At 40.6% G+C, this 10719-nt stretch overlaps 1 protein-coding gene across 2 annotated transcripts in view; it reads left to right on the top strand.

Moving 5' to 3' along the window:
- The first annotated feature begins 504 nt into the window (after positions 1 to 504).
- Positions 505 to 10719, top strand: part of CYSLTR1 (cysteinyl leukotriene receptor 1) — a 115139-nt gene continuing 104924 nt past the window's right edge. For both annotated transcript variants that reach the window (XR_005773826.1, XM_040404897.1), the window contains exon 1: positions 505 to 634. The gene's annotated coding sequence lies outside the window, so the exon portion shown is untranslated. The remainder of the gene's footprint in view (positions 635 to 10719) is intronic.

The following is a 10719-nucleotide window of genomic DNA, read 5'->3' as shown; positions in this document are numbered from 1 at the left end:
TTACCTTTCTGCAGATATGGGAAATGCAGTCTTTAATGCTAATACAGTGGTCCCTCAAGATACAATATTAATTGGTTCCAGGACGGCCATTGTATGTTGAAACCATTGTAAGTTGAGTAATCGGTTCCAAAGCCCCAAAATATCATCCAAGATAAGAGAAAATGAAGATTTAAGTCCTTACATATAACATTCAGGAATAGCAGCTAACTAGCAACTATTTTACCAGAGAAGTGTCCTTCATTGGTTGGATTTGAGTCTGAGACATTGTACTGTATGTTGAGTCTGGTTTCAACTTACGATAGGTCAGAAAAGGCCATTGTATGTTGAAAATATTGTATCCTGAGAGCATTGTATCTTGAGGGATGACTGTAAATACATTTCACATCAAGTTCACTTCCCCTTTAAGGGCACAGGCTTTGAGTTTCCAGATTACGGTGTGTGACTGGGCGTGTTGCTTGGGAGGTCCATGCAGGCACATTATTTAGTCTCCAGTCTCCTTTGCCTCTTGCCAAGCACAGATGTGGATTTGTCTGCTTGTGTAACTTTCGCTAGTCTTTCAGCATTCCCCTTCTCTTCTGCGGCATGTGCTAATCTCTGACCAAATTAAGACCTGTATCCTGCAAGAACTGACTGGGTAAGTCAACGAGATGTTCACTCTCCATAAATTATTTATATGCACTTCTGAAATGCTTAAAACTTACAGACTATATGATAGGTAATTGCTGATCTTTCATCAGGGCTCATTCACACTTTTGTGTTACAAATCTGAATTATCGTTCATTTGTTTTCTTTTCATTGAAAAGACAGTGGCAATATAGTCAAATTGATTTATTTTTCACATTGAAGTATGTTTTATTTGCACATTTTATTCTTAAACAAACAGCAAGTTCTAACAGATCCTCATACGGTATGTACTGTATTTTATAGAATTCAATGATATTGCATGAAAAAATGCACGCTGAGTGTTTACTTAGCTTACATGTGATTACTTATTCACTTTTTTCATTTCCGTTCTATATTTTCTATTTATTTTTGTAACACTAACAAAAAAACAAAAATATGGATCAAAATTTACACCTTGTAGCGAAAGACGGAATAAAAACATATACAATATGCAGGAAAAAATTGAATGAATTAAAAAAAAAATCCATATTACACATTTGTATTTGCATCAGTGTCTTAGGTCTCTTTCAGACAGTGATACGGAATGAGGGTCTGATGGTTTTGCATGCAGGTTTAATCGGTTTTGCCTGCTATGGTGTTATGTTTCAGTTCTTTTTCTGTCTGCATTGCATGCGTTTTTTTTTTTAAAGAAAATACTCAGCATCTCCTAGCAACCATCAGTGAAAAAGACATTCCAACTGGATGCCTTTCATTTTTCATGCTGCCCCATTCACTTCTATGAAAAATGGACAATATAGAACGTGATGCGATCATTCCTGAACGCAAAGGTTATCAGTGACAAATGATGCTCATGTGCATAGCGCCATTATAGTCCTTATATCTCTGACATCAGCTGTCAAATGAAAGGCTACCATATATATTAGATAGTTGGCCAAACCCCCAAAATTGGCATGTTCAGCCAATACACATCTAATATGTACAGCCGGCTTAGGAGCTGTGCTGTTCCGTCTGTTACAGTCTGCTACTATGAACTGTGTTCACATGCGGTCCTGAAGTCGGTGGCTCATGCGGGCAGCACAGTGGCCCATTAGTAGGCAATGTTGCTTTGCATGATGTACATATGTTCTTTCTGTGTTCCCATAACTCCATTAGGGCTCATGCAGTCCACAAATCGCGGATCTGCAAAACACAGATCCCGGCGATCTTTTTTGTGGACTTCTGTTAAAATGTCCTAACCTTGTCTGCAAAACGGACAAGAATAGCACATGTTCTATATTTTTGCTGGGCCGTGGAACCAACAGGTGGATGTGGACAGCACACGGGTGTGCTGTCTACATCTTTTGCTGTCCGGATTCAATTCGCAAGAAACGCGGATCAGATGCGGATCAAAACTACGTCTGGGTGCAGGAGCCCGTATTATCATTACCGCCTGGTGCTTGCAAAGTTTGCAAAATCTGCTGATTTCTCAGATTTTCTATACATGAAAACAAATGGACCTGTGTGGAACAGGGGATAGCTGAACTGAAAGGGGTTTTCTGGTTTCAGAAAATTTCTGCAAATTCAACCTCATTCTATGTATGATGGAAGTTATGTAATTTTCTAATATACTTTCCGGGTCATTTGTTTTATTCTTTTTTAAATATTTTGGCTTGCTGCCATTTAATGGCGTCCTTCAGTGTTGACTTCCAGAGCTGAAAATCTGACCTGGTCCTATGTCGGAAATACAGGTGCACGGCTCATCGCAGAGATGCAGTTCCAAAACCTGTACCGTCCCTGTAATGACCTGTGTGATCACCACATCTCCGGAACATATTTTCACCTCTGAAAGACGAGAATGAAGGGTCTGATTTTTTTATGGCGTTGTGAGGGTGAGACGCGGATGGGCCGGCAGCCCAGGCACATTTATCACTATTTAGACCAGAAAGTGGTGCAAATAATGACTGAAATCTATGGTAGCTCTGAGCTGCCAGAGGAGGCATATTATTTATGATGAGAGCGTCTTTCACACCAGCGTATTGAGAACCATCAGTCAGAATACTCAGGATTGATGATATACCATCAGTATTGTCATCAGTATTGCTTCCGGATTTCATCAGGATTTACATGTGTATTTCTTCCTTCCTTCATTATTTTATGCACTGCACAGACTGTAATGTGCGTATTTGGAAAGACATGATGCAGATTTCAAATACTGACTGTCGGGGGGTAATAATTCAATTAAGAATTATTAATTATGGTCATAAAAATAATTAACCATTAAAAAAAAAAATTATAAAATTTGTCATAAATTCTTAAAATCATGACCTGGTGAATTGTAGACAACCTAATTGATACAATTCCCATCTGAGTCCGACTATTTCCTCAGATAAATAAGTTCTTTTTGACATGAGATGATAAAATGTAGTTCTGGATTACACAATAATACACAGGTATTATAAAAATACGCAGATTTATTGGTTACAAGGTTATAAACATATATAAGTAAATAAACACAATGATACATGCAAATGAATATCTATAGCGTTAATATAAAGCATTACAAGCTTAACAATACATGTGAGTGGAAATAACTTGTCACATTATAACCAAGCTATTATTAGGTTAGGATATCAAAATATGAACATAAGTTATATACATTACTTCTGTTCAGAGAAAACCTCATGCTATCAGGATGGGCATGTCTAATCCTAGACATCAATATAGAATGCTAAATACATTCTGCCCCCCTCTAACCAACTACACATCACATGGCTTCAAGATGGGCAAATCCATCCAAGGATATAACTTAGAAGAGATAACTGTATCCTTCCGCTCCATCCTGGACTATTTTCACATATATGACTTTGGTAAGACTATTAAGACAAATAACAGCGATCTAGGATCTTAAATGGGAAGGACTTGAAACAAGTCTTTCCAGTGGCAATCCATCACTTAGCTTGGCGAAGAATGTTCTATCAATATATATATATATATATATATATATATATAATGTAAAAAATCGGACTGCACTCCAAGCGTATCTTCAAACAAGTTAGTGTTTAATCGCCCATATGGTGGCAAAAGCAACGTTTCGGCTCCAGCATGAGCCTTTTTCAGAAAAAGGCTCATGCTGGAGCCGAAACGTCGCTTTTGCCACCATATGGGCGATTAAACACTAACTTGTTTGAAGATACGCTTGGAGTGCAGTCCGATTTTTTACATTTTATAAGTGGGTAAGCACCTTTTACCATGCTTGGATATTGCACCCGTTCATTATTTATACCTTTTTAAGGTGGTGCTGCCAGTGGTTTTTTTCCTATATATATATATATATATATATATATATATATATATATATATATATATATATATAAGCAATTATTTAATGCTTTGCTAGATTATGAGTCTAGATTCTTCTGCAGGTAGAATGAAGCCTCACAATATCCTAAGACTTCATCTCAATATGGAGATGATCAATTAATTTATTATTTATTTATTCGCCAATCTAGATGGTATAATTTCACCCACACTATCAAATTAGTCTTAATACAATGACATATCATTTTCTGTGTCTCTTACCAAGTCCTAGTAGGAATCTCACTTCTGCTCCTAGGAAAGCTGGGTGGTCCATCAAAGCACATCTCACCATGGCTTTCATCTTGATAGACCCCTCTAGAGAGCTCAACTTCTCTCTTTTCTCTCTCTCCTCCTCTCCTCTTTCTGTGTATGGTTTATAATCACAAACTTATCAGTTGGACACACCTTTCTAGTTTGGAACTTTCCAATCATTGTCGGATGGGCGTGACCATTGATAAAAAATGTGACATCATAACCTTACCCAGAATGCACTTTTGTTACTGTTGTAATGTCACCTACTCATACCTAGGTGGCACTGCTGTATAAGCTATTTGCATCATAGTATAAAGGGTTAACTTATGTAAGTCTGAATATACATTTGACCTTAAAAGCTTTAATTCAAAGCCATAGGGATGAATTCTGACACTTGTAGCAATTAGAGACAGACCTCTAGTCGTCTCTCTGAATGTTTCTCACACTGTTGATTTATGGACTCATAATAGTATGAATGGCCTTGTTTTCTCACAGAGATATCAGTACCTCCTGTCATACTAAAGATGTGAATAATTGTTACAAAACACACATCTTCACAGACACTCTTTTAGAGATGAATATTCTCCTAATGAGAAATATATATAATATACTGGATACATGTTGTCTTCGTAACCTATAACAATATAATATGAACAAATATATATATATATATATATATATATATTATATGTCCTACTGATTGTCTTATGCTAAGGACTAACTAAGGCTCATTAAATTAATACATGAATATTATATATTTTTCTTCATTAACAAATACCTAATTGTATAGGTAATTATCACCAGCTGCATAGAGCTTATCTTTATCTCCCATCATAAATTTAAAAGTAGACAAGGAGGATTCTTCTCAGACTGGTACATTCATGAGAAGAATAACACTAAAAAGCAGAAACCTTTGTGTGACCTTACTTCGGCCTACTCAAGACATACAAAATTGCAACTATAGTCGAGCATGGCTCTTAAAGGTAATGAACATCCATCTTGACGAGAATGAATTGGATATCAATGCATTTACCTATGAAAAGGCACAGCATGACGGAAATGATACGCCCATGTGAATAGCTCCATTCATTAACATTAGCAGCAGACTCCGGGACATAAAATCCGGACTATAGACGGATTGCAAATATGCTTGTATGAAAGCGGCCTATCTTGTCATAAATTAGATGCAACCACCAGCAGTGCAGGCCTTGCATCATTTACGGGTGGTGCGCGATGACATCATCACACCGCCTGTGTGCGCTCCTGAGACACGCTGCAGGTGGTCACAATGACATAATAGCTTTGCGATCACCTGTGCCATTTAACCGCCTTATAGGCTTCAGTCTATGAGGGTACCAGCCACAGTCTAAGGGCACATTCACACGACTGCGCCGTGTTTTGCACCAGGCAAATTGCGGATGCCGCCAGCATGCGTTCCGCAAATTTGCAGAACGGAATGGGCGGCCCATTATAGAAATGTCTACTCTTGTCCGCAATTGCTCTATATTTTTTGAGGGGCCGCAGAATGGAACGACAGATGCGGACAGCACACGGTGTGCTGTCTGCATCTTTTGCAACCCCATTAAAATGAATGGGTCCGCATCCGAGCCGCAATTTTGCGGACCCAATTATATGGTTGTGTGAATGACCCCCTATACTGTTGTCTACGACTGGGCAGGTGCACTGTACTGCAGTCAATGACTGATAGCAGCACCGGATCATAATAAGCACCAAATAAAACACCTTACAATGGAGCCCCACCCGTGACAAACATCCTCTATATCAAAATGACCGTTATAGAAAGGGGACATACAGTAATTCAGAACAAAAAGGTATTTTAGTTGCACTTTGTGCTAGTAAAAAAAAAAAAGGTAAAATATGGAAAACAGTAATTATATTTCTCCAATAAAAACAAATTAAAAAATATACTAAAATAAAAATGACATAAAAATTAAGCCCCATATATAACTGAAAAAAAGCAAAAACATTTACATAACCAAACGGGGAAAAAATGGATAATGTGTCTGGTCAGGAAGAGGGGTAAATGGGGGTAAACTGCTTAAAGGGCATCTATCAGCAGATCTGTACCTATGACACTGGCTGACCTGTTACATGTGCACTTGGCGGCTGAAGACATCTGTGTTGGTCCCATGTTCATATGTGCCGCATTGCTGAGAAAAAGGATGTTTTAATATATGCAAATGAGCCTCTGGGAGCATCATGGGCGTTGCTGTTACTCCTAGAGACTCTGCTCTCTCTGCAACTGCCAAGTCCTCTCCACTTTGATTGACAGGACCAGGCAGTGTAAACATGATCACACCTAGACCTGACTTCTCCTAAAGTGAATCAAGGTAGAAAGGCCGTGGCAGTTGCAGAGGGAGCTGAGCCTCTAGGTGTAACAACGCCCCTGTTGCTCCTAAAGGCTCATTTGCATAAGTTAACACTTTGTTTATCTCAGCAGTAGTGTTGATCGCGAATATTCTAATTTTTATCGCGAATATTGACACTTCAAGAATTCGCGAATATCTAGAATGTAGTGCTATAGCTTCGTAATCGTGATTTTTTTTTATCAATACCCATGATCCCTCACTGCTTCTTGCGTATGGGCCAATTAGAAGGCTGCAATATCTGTGACTTTAGGAGTAGTGCTGATCGCAAATTTTCGTATCGCAAATTTTTTATTGCAAATTTTTTTATCAGGAATTCTCCGATTGCCAATTTTCGCAATCAAGAGAGTAATGACTGGAGATCGCGAATTTGCGAATATATGATGAATATTCGCCCAAATATTCGCAAAATATTGCGAATTCGAATATTACCCCTGCTGCTCATCACTGCTCAGCAGTGCAGGCACATATGGACATGGGACCAACACAGATGTCTTCAGCTGCCAAGTGCACATGTAACAGGTCAGCCAGTGTCATAGGTACAAACCTGCTGACAGATGTGCTTTAAATGTCCCTCTTTTTGACTTAGGAAATAAAAGTCCAATAATAAACTTAGTAAATTGCTCCAGAAATTATCCCCCTGGTTCCTAACAGTTTTTTTGACCCCTACTTTTATCATTTGGTGCAATTTGGACCTTATAAACCTAAAACTAAAAAACTATCCAAGTGTATAGATAGGCATGAAAAAAACAATCTTTCATACTGTGAATAGAAATTGCTCATCCTTTGCCATCCAAGAAGTTGAGAGGTATACCATTCCCTTGCAGAGCTGGGCCCCTGGGTGTGAAACTGCCAACATTTGCACGGAGTTTGTATGCTCTCCCCTGGGTTGTGCTTCCTTCTCGTACTCTTCAAAAACATCCTAATGGTTTACTGGATTCCTATGTACAGTAACTGACCTTACTGGGTGTTTGATTCAGATTGGGAAATTAGATTGTGAGCCCTGATACCAATCTATGCACAGCGTAAAATGTTGACACTATATACGCAAGAGGAAAAGCATACTGTAGTAAGTACTAACTTGGCGACCTGCCACCAGAAACAGAATCTGACATCTCAACACTCAAATGACTGTGAGAACTTCTTCGCACAGTAGGTCAGATTGACTACTGAAAATGCTCCAGATTACTGGTGTGAATTGTACCATATAACTGGCGCACTTGCAACGAGCGCCTCCCCCTATGTTTTAGACACTTCTCAAAAGTGTCTAGAAGAAAGGGGCACATGTTACTATGTTACTATGTTATCTAAGGCTCATTTCACATCACCGTTTCTCCTTTCCGTTCTCCGGCTGCATGCAGGACTTTTGTCTCCGCTCAAAAATCATATTCTGAGCGGACACCGAACGGACCCCATTATAGTCTATGGGGTCTTTAGGCTCCGTTACGCTCAGTTAGGTCTCGGTTATCTGCAGAATCCGTCCTTTCCGTTCTCCTGCTCCTCAACGGAGCCGGAGAACGGAAAGGAGAAACGGTGATGTGAAAGGAGCCTAAGTAAAGTCCTAAAATGCGCCAAATTTATTAACAATGAGAAACACAATTTTGGCAAAAGAAAAAATACTGGTTTACAAAAAAGTAACCAAGAGGGGGTGTAAGAAAGTGGCTAGAGAGGAGCGAAGTATTGAAAATTTTGATTTGGCTGGTTCACCTAATTTTACAAAAAAAAAATATTTGTTATAAATTACTTTGCCAGAAATCGTATTCCTTTGTAAGTAGAGAGTGTGTAACGACCCGGAGTGGCATTACCACTTCTGCACCCTGCTACTATCTCTAATGGGCAAAAAAAGTGTCACCTTATGTATTTTGTTCAGGTCCTATACACTGTGCATTCCTAATCTGTTTGCAACTGTAATGTTCAAATGTAATGTCCCTGGTTCACCAGCAGGTGGCAGCAAACACGGCAGAGCTATAGTTAGGTAGAATGGAGATTTCCATTCCATTCTAGCCCCCCTGGAGAGCATTCCATTCTAGCCCCCCTGGAGAGAAGTGGGCGAGTCCTACTTCCTGCAGGAAGGATGGGTCCCAGTTTCTAGTTAGTCTAGCTTCCCCCCTGCTAGGGGAAGGTGTGCAGGGGCACGTCTCTCCTGGACATGACCCAACCAGCCAGAGCACCCTCCGCTTTGCTGGCCATGGAGGCCAAAGATTGAAGCCTCAGGAGCCAGGAAAAAAGTTCCCTAGCCTAATCTGGAGACAGACCATACAAAGAGAAGTGCAGCATACAAGAAGAAGCAAAGTCATACAGTCATCCTGTCAGTACAGCAGAGCCAGAGATAAACAGAGATGTAGCAGAGTCGAGTTTGCCTGCCAATTTTAATGCTGAAACCTGCTGGGATCAAGACAAAGTCTGTAAACTGATTTTGGGAACGTTTATGCAAAGTAAAGCTGCTGTTCAACTACATACAAGGTCTTGACTCAATCTTTCTTTCAAATCCCTCAATTATTCTCCCTATTTATTGCTTCGGAGCCAAAGCCTGGGGTCAAGCCGTATCTAGGTAGGAACATCGTGACACACATAAAAGAGACATTTTAGGCCGCACTATACCCATCGGCATTCCTACACCTGGGTCACGTTATAGAGGGGCCTAGGGGGAGGCGCTTGTTGCAAGTGCAATGACAGGGACCAGCGATTGCGCTGCCCCTGGTCATTGAACCCCTCAGATACTGTGTTCATACCTGATCGTGGCATCTGACAGTAATAATAAAGTGTAAAAAATTTAAAAAAAAATTTAAAAAATCATACTTACCTCCTCCGTCTGATTGCAAAGAGTCAGCTGCCACCATCTTGATTGATGTGGTGATGTCATTATATCAGCCGATGTACTGACGTCATATGTCACTGCAGACAGGATTTCATGCAAGATCTTCAATCAAGATAGCGGTGGTCGACTGTTCACGCTGAAACGAAGGAGGTAAGTATGATTTTTTTTTATTGATTCTTTTTTTTACCGCCATTCAGGGGAAATTCAGCTTCGTGGCGAATCAAACTTTCCCTGAAAATCGGATCAAAGTCTACTTTGTGAACTTCAATTTCCTCGACACTAGAAGTGGCACGTCTCTCTAATTTACTTTGCTCTCTTGCAAAGAACAAGAGAGAGGAGAAGGTTCTCATAGGGTATGTACAGGAGCAAGAACCCTGGTGGGTTACACGTATGTACAGTAGTCTGTGACACCTGTATTTGTTGTGCACAACTCCAGTAAAAGGCTTTATAGTGATGGAGGGTCGGTGCAGCAGATGCTATCTGGAACCCCAGTAATGGTGGCCAAGTGGGGAGAAGAATTGCACAGGAATGAGCAGCAGTATGGTATCTGCTACATCTCTGGATGGATAGTCCATCTAGAGACTTGGCAGATACCCTACCCAAAGCCATAACTTTTTTTTTTCTATTCACACAGGCGTATGAGGGCTTTTCTTTACTTTTACCGTATTTTTCGCCCAATAAGATGCACCGGCCCATAAGACGCACCTAGGTTTTAAAGGAGGACAATAAGAAAAAAATGTTTTTCATTAGACCTCAGATCAGACCACCAATCTGACCCCCAATGTTAATCAGACCTCAGCTCACAGCCCCAATCAGACCCTCAATGTTAATAAGACTCTTAATAAGACCTCAGATCAGCCCCACTGCCACAGATCAGCCCCTGTGCCACAGATCAGCCCCCAAGGCCACAGAGCAGCCCCCAATGCCTCAGATCATCCCCCGTTGCCTCAGATCAGCCCCCAATGGCTCAGATCAGCCCCCCTGCCTCAGATCAGCCCCCTACCTCAGATAAGCCCCCTACCTCAGATCAGCCCTCTGCCTCACAGCAAATAAAATAAAAAATCTACTTACCTCTCCTGCTACGGATGCCTCCGCTCCTCACCTCCAGCGCTCTGTCTTTTTCTTCCTGCCGTCAGCCACAGCACAGCCAACAGCAGAGGACCAGGAAGCGGTGAGTACAGAGCCCGGGAAGCGCTCATTAGTATTCGCCCCATAAGATACAGTGACTTTTCCCCCCACTTTGGGAGGGGAAAAAGTGTGTCTTATGGGGCGAAAAATACGGTATTTGCGAGACATTCTGAA

This window comes from Bufo bufo, chromosome 8, assembly GCF_905171765.1.
Source record: "Bufo bufo chromosome 8, aBufBuf1.1, whole genome shotgun sequence".
Lineage (NCBI taxonomy): Eukaryota > Metazoa > Chordata > Amphibia > Anura > Bufonidae > Bufo > Bufo bufo.
The sequence above is the reverse complement of the archived record's forward strand: the minus strand, read 5'-3'. Positions and strand labels throughout refer to the sequence as shown.